General features: G+C 43.3%; 1 protein-coding gene across 1 annotated transcript in view; it reads right to left on the bottom strand.

Annotated features, from left to right (window-relative positions):
* The window catches only part of LOC149872165 (alpha-1-antiproteinase-like), a 96,091-nt gene extending 71,948 nt beyond the window's left edge, over positions 1-24,143 (bottom strand). Inside the window, exons 1-2 of the mRNA XM_090034999.1 lie at positions 24,057-24,143; positions 983-1,070 (exon numbers count right to left, since the gene is read on the bottom strand). The gene's annotated coding sequence lies outside the window, so the exon portion shown is untranslated. The remainder of the gene's footprint in view (positions 1-982; positions 1,071-24,056) is intronic.
* Positions 24,144-24,703: the final 560 nt, after the last annotated feature.

Raw genomic sequence — 24,703 nt, forward strand, 5'->3', positions numbered from 1 at the left:
TCAGATGAGGCACTCCATGCACCCCTGCAGCTGGGAGACTGCAGCTGCTGCAATCTTCCAACTTCGGGGCACCCCACAGACCCCCAGGGTTGGAGCAGCTGCTCTGAGCTCCCAATCACAGTGGCACATCACACACCCCTGGGACTGGGAGATCCCAGTGGAGCACCTCCATGGTTGGGAGATAGCAGCAGCCTGAGAGCCCAGAATCAAGCTCCCTCTGCTCCAGCAAAAAGACGCAATGGGGTCTAATGCATTATCCACACTATCATGCTTCCTGCCATGCATGCGTAGCATTAGATCCCATTTATCCTTTACCTGCACATGTAGAGGGGTACTCAGTATACTGGCTTCATAATGGCTATAAAAATCAAGATTTATAACTGATTCAAAAAGGTTAATTTTTTAGTAATGGCAACTGCTTAACAGACCTTGGTTAAGGATCACCATAAATTATTCTGTTACAGCCACTAAAATTTATGCATAGGCAATCACTACCACAGACCTCCTTTACAAGCAATGTGGAATGAAAAAAAAAGGTTAAAAAAATTAGATCAAATCACACAAAATTAAGTTAGACAAATTAAGAGTAGATTACAATTAGCCAAACAAAATAGATAAGAGATATTAGAGATTATAATAGACTAAATAGATATACAAGGTCTGCACAGAAGGGTTTTACATGCTTTCTCTATGGGAAGATTTAGGGTTCGTCTAACCAGAGGTGTACTGCAGCACAAACTATATGGCTTTATGTATACCAGTACACTCAAAAAGCTATTCAGACTTCCTAACACAGGAAGTTATAAATGCATCAAGTAAAAATGTGCACTGATATAACTGCATTCACACTTAAATTAAATTAAGAATTTATAGAAATGACACTTCAGCATAACAGGTCTTGTTGCAGTCTGGGTTTTAAAATAAATAAACACAGGCTAAGAACCTAGATATGGGCATGCAAGTAAGACATGGCAAATACTACCTGATTGCACCAGTATCCCCACAGGAAGCGGCATTGATGGCACTCAGAGGTGTCATAGCTGGTGATGACTCTGAAAGCTTGACTGGACCTACGCATGAAATTTAAATGACCAAATTAAAATAATGGTGCATCTTGCAGAAGAATGCAAGATCATGATTGGGACCATGCAAAATAGAGCAATCCCAACTGATTTCATCTCCTGTGCTAGTTGCAAAAGTACCCAGTGTTTTATTATGCTGAACCATTCATAGATATCTGCATACCCCTATGTGACTGTATCCTGGTTAACACATTTGCCCTTAATTAAGGCATATTTCTCAAAACAGGCATTCAATGTCTGTCTGAGGTTTTACAAATGTCACCCTAAATCACTACTGGTGCAGACTATTGTTAAAACAATTACCCCAAACTGCCCTGTAATCAATGGAGACTATTGTAAATTCTGCCCTTTTGTTAAAATAACTACCCAAAGACAGCATCCTGCAATTGATGCTCCAAAGTATTCTGTTCAGTCAATCAAGACACATCTCATTAGACCACCTCTGGAGTAATTAAACGGTTACAAAAACAAGTTTCATACCCAAACACTCCAAAATAGGATCCTAGCAGTTAACAATCATAATGTGATGATCCCTGCATACCTGCTTTGTTCAGACTTTTGTGTGCATAATAAAGAAAAACTATAGCATGTTGGCCACTCTGGAATTTTGACCAGAGTCCAAGGGGCTGCCATTCCTCATAGAGGCTGCGCCACTCCCTCCCAGTGGGACCTGAGCCTGCAGTGGCCTGGCCCAGTGACACCTCCCAATCCCTCAACCCCCATTCTTTTGGGGGCCCTACACCTATGCCAATGACCACCAGCGGCTGGGGTAGCAGGGCTGCAGTGCCCCTGGAAGATGGGCTGACTCAATGCTGGCCTTGGCAGTGGGTCTTGGGCAGGCTGGTCTTCATCCCCTCCACCACTGTTGCTCCCCAGAGTGGGCTCTGCAAGATGCCTTCCTGGCTCCTTGGACCATAGGTCAGTGGCTCCCATGTACCATATCTCCTGTTCTGGACCTCACCCACCTCCATCATCTCCCAATCAATGCATGGTGTAAAGCAGCGGTTGGCAACCCCTGACACGTGCCGAGCATGGCATGAGAAGCCATTTTACTTGGCACACCATGGTCAGCCCCTGCTCCGGGTAGCTGCTGCCAGCAACGGAGCCTGGGCTGCTCCCAGCAGGGCTTGCAGCATCCCAGCTGCCTGCTGGGAGCAGCCCAGGCTCCTGGCTGGCAGCAGCTCCCCAGAGCCGGGGCGGCTGCAGCCAGGAGGCTCAAAACAGCTGTGCTAGGCTCTGGCATCAGCTCTGCACTGGTGTGTGCAGGCATGCCTTGGACCAGGCGGTGGGGGGCAGGGCAGCAGTAGTCTCTCCCCTGCTCACGGCACTGAGATAATGAGCCCGGCACTGCTGTTTGGAGCCTCCCAACTGCAGCCAGCCCTGGCTCTGGGGAGCTGCTGCCAGCCAGGAGCCTGCGCTGCTCCCAGCAGGTTGCTGGGACACTGCAAGCCCTGCTGGGAGCAGCCCAGGCTCCAGCAGCTACCCACAGCCAGGGTAGCTGCTGGCAGCCACAGAGCCTGGGCTGGAGGGCAGGGGCTTTGGGTGGGGAACAAGGGGCATCAGGGCTGGGGGCAAGGGGCACAAGCAGGGCATCCTGCCATGTACCCCTTGCCCTCATTTTGTTTTTCTGCCATGCTGGCAATCTGGCACCTTCCGAGGTAGGCATTATGGTGTTTTTCGGCACAAGTATCCCCGCAGGAAGCGGCACTGATGCCACTTAGAGGTGTCATGGCTGGTGATGACTGTGAAAGCTTGACTGGACCTATGCATTAAATTTAAATGACCAAATTAAAATAATGGTGCATCTTGCAGAAGAATGCAAGATCATGACTTGCAAAATGTGGTCCCCATCTTCAAAAAAGGGAAGAGAGAGGACCCGGGCAACTATAGGCCCGTCAGTCTTACCTCTATCCTTGGGAAACTCTTTGAGAAGATCCTCAAGGAGCACATCTGTGATGGGCCGGCCTCAGGGATGATGCTCAAGGGCAACCAGCACGGTTTCATTAGGGGCAAGTCATGTCAGACCAACCTGATTGCCTTTTATGATCAGGTCATAAAGGCAATGGATGCAGGTGTCGCTGTGGACGTAGTCTTTCTAGACTTCAGCAAGGCCTTTGACACCGTCTCCCACCCCATCCTCATTAAAAAACTAGGCAACTGTGGCACTGATGCCTACACAGTCAGATGGATTGCAGACTGGCTCGAGGGTCGTACTCAGAGGGTGGTAGTGGACAGGTCATATTCAACCTGGGGGGAAGTGGGCAGCAGAGTCCCCCAGGGCTCGGTCCTTGGGCCTGTGCTGTTCAATTTCTTCATCGGCGATTTGGATGACGGGGTGAAATGCAACCTGTTTAAATTCGCTGATGATACCAAAATTTGGGGTGAGGTGAGCACACTAGTAGGGAAGGAAAGATTGCAGCAAGATCTGGATAGGTTACAGGAGTGGACTGACATAAACAGGATGCGTTTCAATACTGACAAGTGCAGGGTGCTGCACTTAGGCAGTAGAAACCAGCAGCACACTTATAAGATGGGAAACTCCCTTCTTGAGAGCACGGAGGCAGAAAGGTGACTCCAAGATGAACATGGGCCGACAATGCAAGGTCACGGTTGGCAGGGCTACAGGTGCATCTCAAGTAGAGCCAGGGAGGTGATCCTCCCCCTCTAGGCGACACTGGTCAGGCCACAGCTGGAGTACTGCGTCCAGTTCTGTGCGCCCCATTTCAAGAGGAATGTGGAAAACATTGAAAGGGTCCAGAGGAGGGCCACCCGCATGATCCAGGGACTACAGGGCAGACCCTACATTGAAAGACTGCGGGACCTAAACCTGTTCAGCCTTCACAAGAGAAGGCTGAGGGGGGACCTGGTGACTGTCTATAAACTCACTAGGGGGGACCAGAAGGGTTTAGGGGAGACACTGTTTCCCCTAGTGCCCCCTGGCATGACAAGGAACAATGGACACAAGTTATTAGAGAGTAGGTTTAGATTAGACATCTGCAAGAACTACTTCACAGTTAGGGCAGCTAGGAGCTGGAACCAACTTCCTAGGGAAGTGGTGCTGGCTCCTACCCTGGGGGTCTTTAAGAAGAGGCTTGATGCCTACCTGGCTGGACTCATTTGAGTCCAGTCTTTTTCTCCTGCCCAGGCAGGGGGTCGGACTTGAAGATCTACAAGGTCCCTTCCGACCCGACTTCTATGATTCTATGATTCTATGAAAATAGAGCAATCCCAACTGATTTCAACTCCTGTGCTAGTTGCAAAAGTACCCAATGTTTATTATGCTGAACCATTCATAAATATCTACATACCCCTATGTGACTGTATCCTGGTTAACACATTCACCCTTAATTAAGGCATATTTCTCAAAACCGGGATTCAAGTCTGAGGTTTTACAAATGTCTCCCTAAATCACTACTGGTGCAGAATATTGTCAAAACAATTACCCCAAATTATAACTACAGCATTAGGTGATGGTCCCTGCATACCTGCTTTGTTTGGACTTTAGCCAAACTATCAAGAAGGAATGCTTTGAAGCTATACAGTTAAACTCTATAAGAATGAAACAGAGTTGCCTGCAAGGAATGCAACCCAGGAAAGACAGACAAGTCATTCTGCACCCAGCTATTCACCTGCCAAGCCATAGATCCATGCTCAGTGAAACCTGACAAGACTGAAAACCGCTTCCTGCTTGCATCTGTGAGAAATACTCTTTCAGCTAATACATACTAGGACTTTTAACTTTTCCCACATTCAGTAAATGACCTCTCTTTCTCTCATTTAGTTGTAACCCGTGCTGACATGCTAAGGCCAGGGGATGCACATTTTGGGGCCTGGAGGTGCCAGTAGCCCTGGCCCTCAAGCCCCTCAAGCAGACTACTGACTGAGGTGTCCTGTAGAGAAGTGTACGCCTCACCCTCACCGCCCAGGAATTCACTCTGAACCCAATGAACATGTTATTCTTTATTATACACAGTCAGTTTATATACAGAAAAAAATAAAATAAATAAACAAAAAAATAATAACAAAACTAACAATTTAGAAAAAATTACAACTACAGCACCTAAATAACTAAATTCACCTCATTATCTTAGAGCAGGTTCCACCATTTTTGCAGAGCTCTTTGTGCCCTGACAGTCTCTTCAGTTACAGCTGTAAAGTGCTTTCTGCATGCCTACCACCCAAAAAGTGTAACTTCTGTACCTGGCCAAGTCCTAATTCTGGCTGCACTCAGAAAGATCCAGAAGAGCTTACCTACTATCCAACTGCCAAAAGGGAAATCTAACACTTGTGCCTCGTGACTCTATATCCTGTTTCTTCAGTACTTGTTGGTCCTCAGAAACAATAAGAGTCAAATTCACCTGTGTTGTAAGTCCATCTTTACTCAGGTTACATCACTTGCTTATAACTATTCCATGGATACCTGTTCTTATCTGGCACCTGCAACACAGTGATACAATGGTGCAGAAAAAGCATTATGCTTGGACTACTTGAATCAAGGTGGATGAATGGCAAGTATACATGTCTGCACATGGGGTTACAATCCATGCTTAGCGCCAGTGCTGTGGGAAACATTCATCGTGTATAACTGAGTAAATTCAACTTCAATCCAGTGTTCATGGATTTACACCAGCATGAGGGGAGAACACAACCAGTGATTTTAAATAGTGTCATCCAAAAAAAAAAAAAGAGAGAGTGAGAAAAACCCTGGTATTTGCATTCCATACGGAGGATCAGGCAAGTCTGTATTTGCATTAAAAAAAATAACAGAGGGGAAGGAAACCCTTCAAAGCCCAGCACAAGTCTGCCCCTGCCTACACCTCTACTCTCATTTCCTCCTACTCTTTTTCTCACTCCGCTCACTGTGCCAGTGCCTCAGGCACTACTGCTCCCTTTCTATTTCCCTCACTATATCAATGTCCATGCCATCCCTCAGACCTGAAACTCCTTCCAGCCCAAGGAAAGGCAACCCTCCTCTTTTCATTATAATCCCTCCTTCGAACATACTGCCTCCCACCATGCCTGCCGGTGCAGTCAGATGTGCTGTTACACAACCAATAAAAGGGTAATTACAATGCTTTGATGATCTTCCAAGGCAGATTTTTGTCTGTGGTTTTTCCTCTCCATTTACACTGTAATCCTTATAGGACATGGGTCATGTTTTTCCTTATGTATGATCAGCATTATTTAACATCAATCTTAACAGAAATACCCAGATTCTGAACCCAGACCTGGTCCCATTGTTAAATCCCATCTCACCTGCGTTGGGCTTTCTATATTATCTACACCTACTACATACAAACACCAATTTCCACAGTCCCCTTCATTCCTAAAGTATGGGGACAACATGCCTAAAGACAACATGCTTTACAAGTTTAAAGAATGTACAGACACGCTACATTTTGTGAGTGGGGGAAGTCATTGTTATCGCCCGTGAAACCCAGTCACAGCAATACTGTTTAGGGCTCATCAATTAAAATGTTTATATAGTCACTGTTTGGCTGTACTCTCCAAGCAGCAGCCAAACAGTCTCAGAAGGGACTGAACAGAACAGACTCACATCAGCGCAGCAACACACAGGTATGTTCTACTGCCATCTAGCCACCTCCAAAGGAATTTACAACTAGGCCATTTACCTCTTATAGTGTGTGTTACTTTTCTCTTAAATTAAAAGCTCTTTTTATGCCAAACCTTCAACATTTTATCAGAGTCAGAGTAATACTCCCACAGTTATGGAATACCAACAGAACAGCTTTGCTGCCGCTTCCAGGCTGTATCTGTGAATCCTCTGGGTTGGAGTTCTGGACAATGGTCAAACAAAAAATGATTCTAAGGAGCACTCCCCTATCGAGCCTCAACGTTTCCTTGCATCACTGTATCACTCCAAAAGGAGCAGCCATAAAGCAAGGAACAGCAGCATGGAGTGCCTGCAGAATTTTTCCTGCATGCCTCTCTACAGCCATTTAGTAGATGGAAAACAGGACTTTTCAAACTGAAAAATCTCAGTTCATTATCCACATAGATGGCCCAAATTCTACCTTCTTTTCTCCACTAACATCAGTGAGTGGCATTGCCTGAGTAAAATAACAAAAAATTTGCACCTACATATAGTGTATAAATGCTTCTCTTACATATAGGGTGCATCTACATGTTGCTGTATGGCAATGTTGCTACAGCACCATGCTTTAGTACTTTCTTTAGGAACCACTAACGCACGTCACAGCAACCGCCTGTCCTGCGCCATGCATGTGGCGCACAGTTACATTTTGTTTTTATGTTGCCATAGAGGCACACTAAAATGGGGGAATGCACTGCTACAGCAACGTAGCTGCTGATCACGTGTAGACCCATGTGATCATGTGCAGTGTCGTAATGCATCGTACAGTGACATAGCATGCGACATCACCATAGGGCGATGTGTAGACATGCCCATAGACTCAAAGTTAAAGGAAGTGAGAGATTCATCAGGTTTTCCTTTAGCATGCAACATCATGTGCCATTTTCAATTAGTAAATAAACCTTCTCTTTGACAGTAAATAACTTGGTAAATGTCAGATGTAATATTGTATTAAACCTGTTCAATGCAGGGATTATTTGCAACCTTATTTATAAGGAAAATGGTCACTTTTCTTTTTTCCTTAAGATTAAATGGCTGGTTTGCTTTTCAATTTATAAAAAATCATTGTTTCAAGATTATATGAATCCAGCCCTTCACACAAAGCCTCCTGTCTTTTGTCATCCAGTTATTTTTGATCTTTTATAGGACGGGGCAGGGGGTTGATTTTGATTCTTGTATTCACTGACTAACTGAATCCAATTAAACCTATTAAACTGACACAGTGTACTTTTCAATAGGATAAATTAACACTTTTGGGTATCTTTTCTTTCATTATGTTCTTCTTTGTTTTAAAAATGGTTCTGTTAAATAAGTGTATATGTATTATGTCCGTTAGGGACAAATCCTATTCTTAGGCTCAAAAAGCCTGAAAAGCTATTCTGTGGTGTTGCTCTCCAGGGTACAGGCCAGGAAGACTGTAGAAAATACAGAGGAGAGACAAAAATCAACCAAGAGAGCAAGAGTTGTTTAAGAGATGAAAGAAGTCAGATTGTACTGCTTTGCAGCAGGGTAGAGGGTTAAGTCCCAGAAAAGGGCAGGGATGCAGCCGGTGTACCTGTAAGCTCTCAGGATTCTATAGTCAAATGCCCCACAAAAAAAAAAAGTTAGGCTGTAGCCCCTGCTACTGTACAACCCATAAATTGCAAGGAATACTATGCTGCACAGTTGCTCTGCCATATGGCTGCAGTGTGGGATGTAAAGCCTTACCTGCCTTATGACCAGGACTAGTTTCCCCACACAAATGTATCTATACAGGTGGGGATGAATTATGCATAAATTCTACAGGTGAATTCAGGTGAAAATGTAAATTATGCATAAATTCTACCTGAGTCACTTTTATTTGGCTTGTTTGCAGAACGTGGGCTATCAGCTTAGAGCTCCTGCTTGCAATAAGCAGAGCACTTTTGCAAAGTTTAAAGCAGTGGGATTTAAAGACATCTCTTTGGTGGATGAAACATTGAACCCTTTGGTATTTAAATCAGCTGAAATGTAAGATACACAGTATCTGCTTTTCCACTGCAGAAATCAAAACCGACTATCAGTTCATGTACAGGAGCATAGAACTGGATCCCTTGACTTCACTGGGAGTTTTACCTGGTTAAAGATTTGTGATATCACTCTAGATTTGCTGAAAGAGCAAAGAGTAGCACATTGATGGCAATACCATACAAAATATATTTTAAATATCAACATTCAGTTTATAGATGTGTACATTCAGTAGCCATGAATAAGTGAATTTTAATGCAAGTTCAAACTGTTTTTTACTCAATTTATTCCCTATGTATAACATTCTGAAACTAAATCAAGATTATTTGCACCATCTACTGGTGAAACAACTTACGACAATGTTAAAGCAACATTAAATTTTGAATTAAATTAAATCTAGTTTTTATAGAACCAGAGTTTAATATATTTAGGGTCACTTAAAATTATTATTCATTGTACATGTGTTAGTAGTCTATTGCAAGTAGTCCACTTAGTAACCCTGCCTAGGAAAAAAGAGTGTTGGCATTAAGAAAGATTAACATCAGCATACAGAGTAAATTCATCCATTGGCAACTCCAGTGAAGTGGTCGATTTTAATATGATTCTATTATGAGTCTGTCTTGGGTCAATTTGTTCAAATCATAGAATCACAGGGTTGGAGGTTACCTCAAAGGTCATATAATCCAAGCCCCTGCACAGATGCAGAATTTGCTGTTCCTAAACCAAAGCTCTCATTAAGGAAGAACTGAATCTTGCATATTGAATCAAGTTTGAAGATTTTCCTTGCTCTATCTTCTGTTTATCAAGATATATCAGAGTTCTTTGCTAGCTTCCTTTTCAAAAACTCTGAGTTGCAAATTTAAATATAAAACAGTAACTCTGGACCAAGTTAATTGTGAAAAAGCGAAATGATGCATCAGGAGAAGTATTTCTAACAGAACGAGGGGAATACTGATATCATTGTGTGAGGCAAGTGATGAGACCTCATCTGGAACACAGGACAGAAGTCAGGTAACCCAAGTTCAAGAAAGCTGAAATTCCAACTAAAATAGGTCCAGAGATGGGAATGGTTAGAGGATTGTAGAGCCTACCATCCAAGAGGCAGATAAAAGAGCCAGGCTAAAGCTGAGAGGAGGTAGTATTTTTAATGAAAATGCACCATGGGTATAAACAATAGTGAAGGAGAAAAGCTTATCAAGCTAAAGGACACTGTTGGCATAAGAATAAACAGTGGTCCACTGAGCATGAATTAATTTAGGATGGAAATTAGAAAATGTCTAACCTTCTGAAACAACTTTCCAATGAGAACAGTGTAGCAAACAAGCTTACCAGTTTTAAAATAGAGCTTGATAGGTGTATGGAAGTGATTAAATTACATGGTTACCTGAAGTAACAGGGGATCAGACCCAGGAAGTCTCTTCCAGTTCTATGTTCTAGATTTCTCAAGCAGATGCACCTTCTTGGCTTCAGTGTAGTTGTGCCCGTTTTTGAGAACAGGGAACTTAGCTGTTCCCTAGAGATTCTGAATTAGGCAATAATATTTTTGATTTCCCAACCCACTTGTTAGATGGGATATGCTGCCTTGGCAGGGGCAGTCATTTATCAGATATCTCTTGATGTCCTATACTGTTTTTGACAGACATGTCTTTCAAAGCTTTTAAACACATTCTGTATACATTTTACTGTACAGTGCTTACGTTCTAGGAAATTGATGTTTTACAAACGGATTAAATTACTTTTAAGTGCAGTAACTGAAAGTCAGATAACCATGTGAGTATTTGTCACATTTAACAGAAAACACTATAATATTAAAAAAAAGAGTTGTCATAAATTTTGACTTGAGAATGAAAATGATCAAAGTGAGAGAATTTTTCAAATTTTCCAAAAAGGCCTCATTGTGTGATGTATTGCGAGGTGTGACAAATAAGACCAGCAGGCTAGAGACTTGGCCTCAGTCACCTGACCAATCACATAACACCTATCCATAGCTTGGCCTTGAAATATGCTGAGCACTTACAAATTAACTGAAATCTACGTTCAGTATCTCTGAAAGTCAGGTTTCATATAGGTCAGATTGAACACCCTAAACCTAAGGTACTCACAATTTTGAATCCCTTTTGAAAATTCACGTAGTGGTCATGTAAATAATGCTATCAATTTGTGCTGTTTGGAACATATGCCAGGAAATGGGCTCTCACAGATCTTTCATTGTCATTTCATACTCTTCAGGTGTTGCTGTGACAATATAAGTATAATAAAGTAGCAGTGTAGTGCTCAGGAAGTAATATGTAAGTAAGCCTGTGAGTCAGTGTATAAAGGGCAAGCATAACATGACATGAGCGTTACTCCCTAGGCACAGTGCTGGAATTTCTGTACCTCATGCTGCCTATGATTAAGCATGTTGCAAATGGTTTTTATAAGGATCCTCTGAGAACCATTTCAGTTTGTTTTCCTGAAATGGGAAAATGCCAGCGTTCCTGAATTCATTCATTCAGGTCTCTAAGTGAGTACATTTTAATTCTGACAATGTGAAAATACAAAGGAGACAGGACCTTACCTGACTTCCAATTACATTTAGATGCTCTTTACTTTTTCAGATGCATTTGCTTTTCAGAAACATTTCACCTAGTTGCACTCTATTCCATAGCCAGAATCTATTTAAAGAATTATCAATCAATATCTCAAAAAACATCCATCTGATGCATCTAGCTGCATTTTCTATAAGGCATGTGCTCATCTGAGAATTAGAGAGAGACTATATATATATAAATTTGTTCAAGAGCAATCCTTGTTGTATTACTATCCTTTATGTGGGTGTGCATATGCATGACCAAATCCTCTCACTACTCAGATAGGTAGTCCCATCGAGATCAATGGGGAAAAAAACCTGTGGGTGAAATAGGGGCTATAATTTGTTCTCTCTCTCAAGGGCTTCTTCCCTTCCCCCATTTTTGAGGCATATGCAGAACAGCACATGGAAGAACCACAGTAATGCCAACTTGCTCTTAGCCTTGGGACAAGTCTTGAAAAAAATTCAGATGTTTCTCTCCTTCTCTGTGCAATTTTTTTTCCCTCTGCTGCGTGAATTGCAGAGAGCTACAAAATATCAACATTCTTTCCTGCTGCACTCCCATTTACAGCCCTACAGACTCAACAAATGTGGTGCCTTGGGGAAATATAGCAACAACCAGGTTGTAAGAGAAGTCCCAAATGGGTTTTCAAAAGGGTTCTGTTCTCTGCTCATTTTCCCTGCGTTAATGCAGGTGTACAATAGGCCATTACCATTTAGCTTTGTATTATATGCAGCATGTTCTGAAGGAGGCTCTAAACTTTTCACATTGGTGATAGAATATTCTTTCAAAAAAAATAGGGCAAACTTATATAAACAGTATTGTTTCTTTAGACACGGCCCTAGAAAAGCATGCTATAGAAAAGTATGTTTCACTATAGAAAAACCTGCTTTATTGTTATCCATCTGGATTGCCTGTTGTTTTTTTTAAGAGTATGCTTTATCCTAGTGCCCCTTTATTTCAAGGAACCGCACATGTGTTCCTTACATTAATTAATGGTAGAAAGGAAGGATTACAACAGTGGGGAACCTGAGGCCCATAGCTGGGTGATTTGCTCAAGGTTAAATATGCATGGAAGAGAAACTGTGTGCAGGGCTGAGACCAGAAAATCTGGGAAAAGAATCTAAAGGTCACCTTAACCCTGTTGACATCATTAGTTCTGTCACTGGGTAACAGTTTCACCCCAAGATCCCTCCTAGTCTTGTGCTACAGCCTTTAACACACCCTTCCCCCTCCCCCCAGGCTGCATGCTACACAAATCACCCTCTGGGCAGTGGGTGCCCCCATGGTGCATCACCATGCTCCCCCCAATTCTGTGTAGTGGGTATCCTCTGCAGCACCCTGCCCACACCTAGGTCCCCTCACATCTCCAGCTGCAGGGTCCCTCAGCCACACAGGTTACACTACCCTACCCCCAGGGACAGGGGCAGGCAGTGGAAGTTGGCAGACTAAGGGGGAGGCTGCAGTAGCAATAGAGCAATGGGGGGAGTGACACCCAGACCAGGACCCCATGTCTGCTGGTTAACCCTTCAGAGGCTACATGCAATAGCTTAATAGGGTTACTCTAGCTCTTGCTTGATTTTTCTTCCATGCCTTGATTTTTGCCTGTTTTGCAGGGTTTTCTCCATCTTTGATACCAATAATGTAGCAAATTAATTATGTCATTTGCAAAACTGGCTCTTACAAACTGAGGTGTGCATATCTGGACTTAACATCAGAATCACAGAATCATAGAAATTTAGGGTTGGAAGGGACCTCAGGAGATCATCTAGTCAACCCCCTGCTCAAAGCACGACCATCCCCATCTAAATCATCCCAGCCAAAGCCTTTGTTTACCCAGGTTTTGAAAACCTCCAAGGATGGAGCTTCCACCACCTCTCTGGGTAACCTGTTCCAGTGTGTTACAACCCTCCTAATGAGAAAATTCTTCCTAATATCTAACCGAAACTTCCCTTGCTGCAGCTTGAGACCATTGCTCCTTGTTCTGTCATCTGCCACCACTGAGAACAGTTTAATTCCATCTCTTTTGAATCCCGCTTCAGGTTCTTGAAGGACGTTATTAAGTCCCCTCTCAGTCTCCTCTTCTCTAGACCAGATAAGTCCAGTTCCCTCAGCCTGTCCTCAAGTCATGAGCCCCAACCCCCTTACCATTTTTGTTGCCCTCCACTGGACTCTCTCCCATTTGTCCACACCCATTCTGTAGTGGGTGCTCAAAACCAAACACAATACTCCAGATGCAGCCTCACTAGTGCTAAATAGAGGGAAATAATCACCTCCTGGCAACATACCTACCAGTTCAGTCCAGTGGTGACAAGGGCATGCTGCTGGCTCATATTCAGTGTATTGTCCACTGTAACCCCCAGGTCATTTTCTGCAGAGCTTCTGCCCAGCTAGTCAGCCCCCAGCAGGTACTGCTACATGGGATTGTTCTGTCCTAAGTGCCGGATTTTGCACTTGTCCTTGTTGAACCTCATGAGATTCCTTTTGGCCCAATCCTCCAATTTGTCTAGGTCCCTCTGAATCCTAACTCTACCCTCCAACATATTTACTACTCCACCCAACTTGGTGTCATCTGCAAACTTGCTGAGGGTGCACTCTATGCCATCTTCCAGGTTGTTGACGAAGACATTGAACAAAACCAGCCCCAGAACTGACCCCTGGGGCACTCTACTTGATATAGGCTGATAACCAAACACTGAGCCATTGATTACTACTCTCTAAGCCCGATGCTCCAGCCAGTTTTTATCCACCTTACAGTCCATTCATTCAGCCCCTACTTCCTTTACACATCTGTGAGAATGTTGTGGGAGCCCATATCAAAAGCCTTGCTAAAAATCAAAGTACACTGCATCCACCAGTCTCCCTGCATCCATAGAGTCAGTCACCTCATCATAGAAGGAAATCAGGTTGGTCAGGCTTGACTTGCCCCAGGTGAGTCCATTGCTAACTGTTCCTAATCACCTCCTTCTCCTCCAAGTGCTTAGAAATAGATTCCTCAAGGATCCGCTCCATGATTTTTCCAGGGACTGAGGCGAGGCTGACTGGTCTGTAGCTCCCTAAATCCTCCTTCTTCCGTTTCTTAAATATGGGCATTATGTTTCCCCTTTCCCAATAATCTGGGACCTCTCCTGGTCACCATGAGTTTTCAGAGATGATGGCCAATGGCTCTGCAATCACATCAGCCAACTCCCTCAGCACCCTTGGGTGCACCCTGTCCTGACCCATGGACTTGTACACATCCAGATTTTCTAAGTAGTCCCTTACCGGTTCTTTCACAACTGTTGGGTGCTCACCTCCTCCACAATCTGTGCTCCCTGGTGCAGTAGTCTTAGAGCTGGCCTTGCTTGTGAACACTGAGGCGAAGAAGGCACTGAACACTTCAGCCTTTTCTTCATCCTCTGTCACAAAGTTGCCTCCTGCATTCGGTAAAGGACTCACACTTACCCTGATCCACCCCTTGCTACTGACATACTTGTAGAAACCCTTCTTGTTACCCTTCACATCCCTTGCTAACTGCAACTCCAATTGCACTTTGGCCTTCCTGACTTCATCCCTGCATGCGCGACCAATGCTCTTATAATCTTCCCTAGTTGTTTGTCCAATTTCCACTTCTTATAAGCTTTCTTTTTGTGATTCAGTTTACTAAAGAGTTCCCTACTAAGCCAAGCTGGTCTTCTGCCATACTTGCTAGTCTTCCTGTGCATCAGGATGGTTTGTTCCTGCAGTCTCAGTAAGGCTTCCTTAAAGTACAGCCAGCTCTCCTGGACTCCTCTTCCCCTCAGACTGGCTTCCCAGGGGATCCTGCCCATGAGTTCCCTGAGCAAATCAAGGCCTGCTTTTCTGAAGTCCAGGGTCCTTACTCTGCTGCTCACCATCCTTCCTTTCCTCAGAATCCTGTACTCAAATCAACTTGTGGTCGCTGCTGCCCAAGTTGCCATCCACTATTACAGTCCCCACCAAAGTTAAATCACTAAAGGTACAGCTGTGGCCTCTCTATATTTGAAAACAGTAATTTTGGCCTTAGTCTTGGTAATTACTAGTTCATACATATTAAAAAACATTAGTTTTCACTCCCACACTGTTATCACAATAACAGAAGCATGCTTACCTTCTTAATTTCCATAGAATTGCAAAACCTGACCAAACTGTTGCCAAAAGTTTTTTCTCCTGTTGGTTGCCAGAGTAACCAAAGAAGCTGAAACTTATGGAGCATTTTCTGATGCCTCATTTCATATCATTTTATTTCTTGATTTCAATAATTTCTGTAAAGCTATTGACTTTGATTTTTAGCTTGTATTCAGATTCTGTACACTTGTTTGTCTCAGTTAATCACTGCATCAATAGTAATATTCTAAGGATGCATCCACTCTGCAAGGTGCTGGGTCCTTTAAATCGGTGTTGAGTACTCTTTGAGCAAGGAAACTTGAAGGGTCACTTTTGCATCTGGTGGTTTTCTGCACTGTTTGTCTTTGCGTCACTTTAGTATATCTACACATCAACATTTTTTAAGAAAAAACTATGTTGGTGCCTCCACACACAGTGTGCTCCTTCAATAATATTTGTACCAATGCATCCTGGAACTGAATCACCTACCACATCAAGACATTGTGGTTTTCTGTACTGTAGATGGGATCCTGGGCTTCTGGGTAGTTTCCCAAGGAAGACACTACATTTTTAGCCAGATTTAGGGGGACAAGATTTGCTTATATCTGCTCGCACTGGGGAGACACAACTATGGATGACACTGGGTCCACTAGACCTGAGCTAAGCATCTTCTTCCCAGTTTTCCAATGAACTGATGCAGCAAGTATTTCAAAATGTTTTTGTGGACTCAAGGCATCACACAGGCATTGCAAACTCAATGCATTCAAACCAATGAAAGGTCTGTTTCTTGGCAACATTTGTTTTCCTAACTTATTCTGGGCTTGGGAGTCCTGAAATAACCTTGGATTTTCTGATACCATGATTTGAGCAGGCAAAAGCTCAGGTAGATTGTGGACCTTTGGTGTGGTTCTTCACCCATGGAGCAGCAGAATTTTACAGAACAAAAGCCCACACCTGAAACTCAGACTGACTCAGTTACCTGAGTCCCACCAGGTTCAGTGAAACCACTGAAGGAAGTAAAAACTTTTAGGCCAAACCTGAAATAATCAAAAGTTCAGTAACTTAGTTTGGCAGACATTCCTCATTTCCAGCCAGACATAGGAACAGCAGCAATTAGGTGGGGGAAAAGTGCTGAAAGATTCTTAATTACTGAGCAAAAGTTCCATTATGCAGGGACTGAAAATTTACATAATGTTCAGTCAGCTCCAAACTGTAGAACACTTGTACTGTAGATGACTGCTGAGCTGCAGCCACCTCACCCTGTAGCTACAATATCTGCATAATGTTTGCAGTCACCAATTCAAAACAGATAAGGGCACCCAGTATTCCTGTCTAGACAGGCTGAAGTAAGAAACATTCAGAACTACAGGTACAACTGGCACCTTGACAACTAGGTTCCCTTCATATTATTTTACCATTTGAGAAATCTTAACATCATACACTGCCTACTATGCCCTAAGAGATGAAGCATAGAACTTCACAAAGACAGCACTCATTTAATTTTAAAGACAAGGTTTGGATGCTGTCACATTTTAACAGAGAGCACCAAAAAAATTAGATTGGGAAGATGAAGGCTGATTTTTTTTTATATGACATCAATATTGCTTTATTTTGGAAGTCCCTGTTACAGAAGCCTATCAATAAGGGGGAAACTCACATACTGATAGATTTATACATGCTAGGGTAAGAATGGACCTCAACAGATCATTGAGCCTGATCCGCTGCCTAGGCAGGAAAGAGTGCTGGGGTCACTTACCCAGAGTGCCGGTGAAATTTCACACAGCCCTACCACTTACTATTGCTATTATGCCCCATTTTTTTCTTTATTATTTGGAGAATAAGTTCAGTACTTTGGATTACATTGCAAATGCAATCCTTTTCCATGACTCATCCTTTTTGCTCTTTAGTTTATAGACAAGGAGGGAAGATGGTGGACAATCCTACCCACATTTTCCGCAAGGAATGTATGAATTCTGGAAGCACACCAAAAAGTGTGGAATCATATTCTGCTCTCAGTTCCAGCCAGGTGCCTATCCAGCCTTCTCTTAAAGACCCCTAAGGTAAGGGAGAGCACCATGTCCTTTGGAAACCCATTCCAAACTTTGGCCAGTCTTACCATGAAGAAGTTTTTCCTGATATCTAGCCTAAATCTGCTCTCTGTCAGTTTGTGACCATTGTTCCTTGTTACCCCAAGAGGCACCCTGGTGAACAGAGCATCTCCAATCCCTTGCTGTGCCCCTCTAATGAATTTGTAGGTGGCCACAAGATCACTTCTCTGCCTTCTTCTGAGGAGGCTGAAGAGGTCCAGGTTCTTCAGTTTCTCCTCATAGGGCTTGTCCTGTAAGCCCCTAACCATACGAGTGGTCCTCCTCTGGACCCTCACAAATCTATCAACATCCTTCTTAAAGTACAGCACCCAAAACTGGATGCAGTACACCAACTGCAGTCTAACCAATGCTGCATAGAAGGGAAGTATCACCTCCTTGGATCTATTTGTCATGCATCTGCTGATGCGTGATAAAGTGTGGTTAGCTTTGCTGATGATTTTGTCACAATGATGACCCAACATTCAACTTGGAGTCCACTATGACTCCAAGATCCCTTTCCGCTTCTGTGCTGCTGAGAGGGTCACTTCCCAGCCAGTAGGTGTGCTAGACATTTTTGCACCCTAGGTGCAGCACTCTGCACTTGTCCTTGTTGTACTGCATCCTATTGTGTACTGCCCACTTTTCTAACCTGTCCAGGTCTGCCTGCAATTGTTCCCTACCCTCTGGAGTGTCCACTTCACGCCACAATTTAGTATTGTCTATAAGATGATATAATAAATCTACCATTGCCAAAATCTCTGAATCTCACAAGGAAGAAGAAAAATCAGTGACCTCCAGATATTTTAATTACATTAACATGAAAATGTCACTCTTGGAATTTGAGTAACAATGATGCCTAGACAACATTCAGCACTTTCACTCAAATCTTAGCAATGCATTCGTTTCAGAAGTCTAGCAGCCTCTGTAGAGATGCCAGTTACTCAGCTGGGCTGAGTTCCCATCCCCAGGGCTACCATTGGGCTGGGGAAAGGAAGTCAGCCCAGCTGGGCTGAGTTCCCAACCCCAGCATGACCATAAGGCTGAGTTTGTTTCCCCAGCCCAATGGTTGTGCTGGGGTTGGGAACTCAGCCCAGCTAGCCTGAGTTGTCTTCCCCAGCCTGATCGTAGGACTGGGGAGGGAAACTAAGCATCTCAGTTCCCTTCCCCTGCACTGTGATCTCCTTCCCACATCCCAACCATGGTAGGCAGGGAGAGCCAGGGCTGCGTTCCCCACCTGGCTGAGCCTGGAGCCACTAGCAGCATAGCCCTGGTTCTGTTTCATTTTGTTTCAAGGCTGTTTTGAAGTCCTTTGTTTTGAGCTCAAAATGAGTCAAAACAGTGTTGAAATGAAATAGCCGGTGAAATTTCACACAGCCCTACCACTTACTATTGCTATTATGCCCCATTTTTTTCTTTATTATTTGGAGAATAAGTTCAGTACTTTGGATTACATTGCAAATGCAATACTTTCCCATGACTCATCCTTTTTGCTCTTTAGTTTATAGACAAGGAGGGAAGATGGTGGACAATCCTACCCACATTTTCCACAAGGAATGTATGAAATCTGGAAGCACACCAAAAAGTGTGGAATCATATTCTGCTCTCAGTTCCACCCAGGCAGCCCCTTCAAAAAGATTGCATGAATACAATTTGGAAAACAGTATGGTCTAATATATCTATCACTATAGTTGTGGGGAATCCATGAGATGATTTAAAGCCTTTTTAGGAGACTTTTAGTTTCCACGGAGAAATGATTTACCTTGTATTGAATGGTGGCAGCCAAGCAGTACAGAAAATGTCCATAAGATGTTTATAAAAGCAAGTCATAATGTAGACGTGCTGAGACAGAAGGCTCATCCAGAACAGTGTGTCCGATAAAGGCAATGTGAAATCTGCTGCCCAGTGTCTCATTGTAACTGATTCTCAGAAGGACTGTGACAACGAACTGAAAGAATAGGTCCAATACAGTGTTTATTGCATAATGTTTATTCTGTGATTCAGGAGGTACAAATTTAATTCCTCGCTAATATAGACTTCTTACCTTGTAGGCATCTGAGCCTCACCACATGTGCTATAGGGATAGTATTTTTTTTGATAACAGGCAAGTTATACTGTGCAATTCTCTTGCATTTCTAAAGTAGTTGGGGAGCTTTAGAGAGAATGTACTGCATAAGCACAAATACAGGTACTGTCTGGAGCACTGAGCTGCCAACTGGAAATACACTTTTCCCTAGATTCCAATGGCACATTCACTGTCAGAAGTAAATGTATTTGAGTAATGACTGGGTATGTTCTGGGCACTGCCTGTGCAGGACAGAAGCAAACAGACTGTCTCCAGGAGGAAATACTAAAATGTAGTACAGGTTTTCCTTACCAACCATGGTTTTGCCAACCACAGTTTTTAGTATCCACGCTTCAGAGAAGGGGGGGGATACAGTTGAAAAATACCCCCATGGCCCTCCTCATGCCTCTCACTCCCACCCCACAACCCTCACACTCTTGCTGGTGCCCCTTACCCCCCACCCATAGACCCTGCTCCCCCAGCCCTGCTGGTTTTGACAACCACAGGAACTTCCAAGAACCTAACCCCCGTGGTTGGCAAGGAAAACCTGAACTCATGCACCTTTAGAAGGGTACAGTGCCATGATGTTTGCGCCTCTCATTGGAATGAGAGAGAGAAAAGCCTTGGTTCTCAGCCTCTCTGGTCACACTTCCTCTGAGGTGCTAACAAATATACCAGTAACTTCAGAAAACAGTCCAACTCCCACCTCTGTGTATTCAGTGGAAAGAAAAGGAGCGTCCCGAACTCTAAACCTATGCATAAGGGCAGCCACAATGTAGCAACACTCCTAGCCATGCACAAGAGGACTATGTACAAAATCATGTTGGTGAGCAAAGAAACTCTGTTTGCTAGTTCACAAAGAAAAGATGATGTGTGAGTGAAGAATGTAGCGGTAAAGGCAAAGAATTTTGGCCTGTGAAATTATTCTTTCAACTATAAATGGCTCTATATGCACTCACAGACATATGTGGGATTTGGAACCAAATGGACAAATATAGAACAAATGAACATTTTCAAAATCAAAAGGTAGGTCAAAATAAATTGTTTCCAGAGAAATATGCAGATCAGAAGCCCATCAGCAGCCTACCCACATAACAGATCCAGTGGCTACTTAACAGTTGCCAACAAAATGGTTGAGAGAGCTCTGCCAAAAATAGCCATGTGCTTCTGTTGGAAAAAATCTTGCACAACTAAACTTGTCATTCACATGTCTGAAAGCCACGCAGTAATTGAGAGAACTGACTAAAATGTACCCACTAAATTGATGGCAACTATTGAGAATACACTTTAAATAGGAAAGTTAGAAATACAAACCACCATCAGTCCAGCAGTTCATCTGTATTTGTATGTTGGCTGTGTAAGTATTGTCTGGGTAACACCCAGGTAAATGAACTGAAAGATACACAATAAGCTTAACAAGTGAAGCAAACAGATTAGACGACACGATAGTCCCATTCACCTCTTCTTCAGAAATACTGTATTTGTGTATAAGCTAAGAACACAACAAATAATTAAATAGACAGACATGCAATTCCTCAGCTCTAGGATCAGTTCACTCTCTCTTACTGTGTTTAAAGTGGGCATTAGCAGATAGATGTTTGCAGAACAAGCTTTGCAATTAGCCACACTCTGTTTATCAGAATGCACTTTCACAGACACAGACTTATACAGATGCGTGGGTACATGGTAAACATCATCCAGAAACCCAAAAATCAACCCCAGTGCTTGGTTTGCCAGAATGTAGACATCAGCACAGATTTCAGCCATGGGCAGTGTTTTATTATAGAAATGAATGCAGAGTTAATTTGAAGCAGTTATAAATTTGTTCCTTATTCACTGATGCATGTAAAAAAGCTCTTAAACTATTTACTGTCATCTGTTTATATTTTTCATATTTTGAAATTCCAGTGACATTTTTCACCAGAATTTGATATTTCAATATGAAAGTAAGAGATTGGATTAAAATTTGCCATATTTTTACCCTACATTTTTATATTGGCTCTCTGATAGGGTCTAGAGTGAAAAACCTGGAAGTATACAGATTTACCTTGGAATTCTTCATTCCTCCCAAGACATAAATCACAAAAAAAGGAAGAAACAGAAAGGAGAATAATGAGGAACATTCATATAATAGGGAGCCTGGAGACATAGTTCTAATTCCCAGCTCTGATGCTGAATTTTCCAGGTCAGGATGCTGTATCAACCTGTGTTTCAGTTTTCCCATCTAAACAACAAAGGTGGTAAAACTTATTCCAGGGTGGGCAAAATAGGGCCTGTGGAGTGGATTTGGTCTGACAAGTGATTTTATTGAGTCCACAGTGAGTCATAGTTTCATAGATGTTAGGGTCAGAAGGGACCTATTAGATCATCGAGTCCAACCTCCTGCCTTCGGCAGGAATGAATGCTGGGGTCATCCCAGCCAGGTGTCTATCCAATCCCCTTTTAAACAGCTCCAAGGAAGGGAACAGCACCACCTCCCTTGGAAGCATATTCCATATTTTGGAAACCCTCACTGTAAATAATTTTTTCCTGATGTCCAATCTGAGTTTGCTCTGTTCCAGTTTGTGGCCATTATTTCTGGTTACCCTGACAGGTGCCCTGGTAAACACTGTATCCCCTATTTCTTGCTGACTGGTCCCCCCAGTGAGTTTGTAGGCAGCCACAAGATTACCTCTCAGCCTCCTCTTGTGGAGGCTAAAGAGGTTCAGGTCTCCCAATCCCAAAAAAAATAGGGTTTTTTCTGTAGGCCTTTAACTAAATGAGTGGCCCTCCTCTGAACCCACTCCAGGCCATCCACATCCCTCCTGAAGTCCCTCGAACCCACCCAGCCCAGCCATTGAGGGTAGCCTGGGCCGTGGCATGTACTACTGGTCTATCACCTTCGGGTGCAGAGGTGCCTTTTTTCTTCTTTTTTTTTGTAGCATTTTATTAGAAAGCAGTCTACATCCAACAGATTTAAAAAGGGACCCCACCTGAGGCCTCACAAAGGGAATACAAATACAATTTCAAGCAATTACATAATACTCACATGATAAACAAAGTCTCATGCGCCACCTGGCATGGAGAGCAATCCACTCTATCCCTGCCTGCGGCTCTTGAGTATGTCTACCCTGGACCCACTGCTGGAGGTGCTGGACAGACGAGGTGAGTGGAGGGGGGTTTGAGGTCTCCATGGAGATTGGCCCAGGACCCCCACAGGCCGGCTGTGGTTGGCCAGGAGGATTGGATGGGTCCACAGGTGGGCAGGGAGCAGCATCCAGGAGTGGGACAGGCAGGCTGGGCCAGCGGCACAGCTATGATCTCCATATGTCTCTGCAGTGGGCATTAGCCCCACGCTGTCACTGCCCTGCAATCCTGCTCTGGCCCTGGCCCTGCCCATCCCACTCCCAGATGCCACTTCCCCTCCCGCCTGCAGACCTATCTCATCTGCCCAGCCAAGCACAACCTGCCCGTCCACCTGACCACTGCACCTGGTGTGTGGGTACATGGTAAACAGCATTCAGAGACCCAAAATCATCCTCAGTGGATAGTTTGCCAGAATGTACACATTGGCACAGATGGGTGGTGGGTGCAGGGTAGACAGGCCTAGGGGCTGGATAGGATAGGATCAATTGGCAACTTCCCGCTCCTATTCCTTCCTCCGCGCCTCCCCTCCCCCTGGTACCAGACTGTGTAAACAGCTGTCATAGGGAGCCATGGCTGGGCCAGCACCCCCTGCCTCCTTCCTGAACAGCTCACCCCCTGCAAAAGTGGCCCTCTGGCCCAAATCATTGCCCACCCGGATGTACTCAGATTATCACTTTAGTACCTCCCTCAGTTTTGCTTCTTCGCCCTTTGAAAAGACTGTCCTCAAAAATTATCATCTTGGTGCCATTTCTGCTGCTCTGACCACATTCTCTTACACAGCTGCAACCATTAGGTCACAGCACTCCTTCTAGTCCCAAAGAGTCAAGCTGAGAAATTCAGTGCAAAATGAAACAGCAGCTGATAAGGTAGAGCTGCAATATATTCTCTGTCAACGGAGTCTTAAAGAGAACTATGCTTAAATGCATTGCTTTGTGTTTCTAAAATCTGTGAGATAAGTGGATTAGGTAATTTAAATATAAGTATAGGACTTCTGGATAGCAAAAAAACCCAACCCAAAAAGCAATTTTAAAAAAACACAGAAAGGACCACCTATATGATAGAGTCACAATACTTTCCAAATGAACTTAATGGGAAAAATGTTTTGGCAATAACTTTGTCTCGCATGCAAAGCAAATTGAAAATATAGTAAGATATTCCATCTCTTATAGTCATCATGATCCTTTCCACAACCAAATACCAGTAATTCCTCTGCCTAGACAGAACAACTTCCACTATTACTTAGAGGAAACAGTCATTTCAGATTCACATCTCAAAAACACCAATCTCAAAAGCTTTTCTACAAAACAAATTACTCATTCAAGACATTCAGTTAACAGTATCTATTTTTCTAGCAGAATGTTCCAGAAACAGCTTCCAGAACTCAGCTACCCTCTTTCTGTTGGAAAAACTTGAAGTTTTGTTTACCTTTTGGAAAGAAAGAGTTTCCAGAACCTACTGATCCATTGTGAAGCAATCTCAATAGGACTCAAAGCATTCATTACTAGCTCTTTGGATTTTAGTGATAAAGAATGCCAAGCCCTCACAAAGAAATTGCTAAAGAACAAATATTCTTTAAAAAAGGCCACAGGCAAACATTCCAGAAATTCCACAGACATTTATGCAAAGAGATTATAACCTTTATTAGAGTATTTAAAAATTTCAGCTGCCTACCAGAAAGGAGCATATTGATTAAGAGCCAAGATCATTGTCCTCAGATCCATGGATGTTTTTTAGATTAAGGTTTCTGATTTCATCTCAACTCCATCAATTATTTTAACTGATCATCCCGTAATTAAATGAAAGCTGAATATCCAAAAATTCAGTAAAGTGCCTTTACCAAGCCTTGTGATAAGAGAATTAGTATGGAAACTTCACAGTAACATATGCTTTCCCTTCTTTCCAGCCCTCCTAATTTTATCCAAATAGATACAACTCAAATAGCCTCTGTTGTGATATTTGGCCACTGGCAAACATTACATTTATCATGCAATTAATGTATTATCATGTGATAAATGGCAATATGCCACATAGATTTCTGGAGTCTGAAGGGACCTAGTAGATCATCGGGTCCG

Source organism: Crocodylus siamensis, chromosome 2 (genome assembly GCF_052110815.1).
Source record: "Crocodylus siamensis isolate JL-2025a chromosome 2, ASM5211081v1, whole genome shotgun sequence".
NCBI classification, from domain to species: domain Eukaryota; kingdom Metazoa; phylum Chordata; order Crocodylia; family Crocodylidae; genus Crocodylus; species Crocodylus siamensis.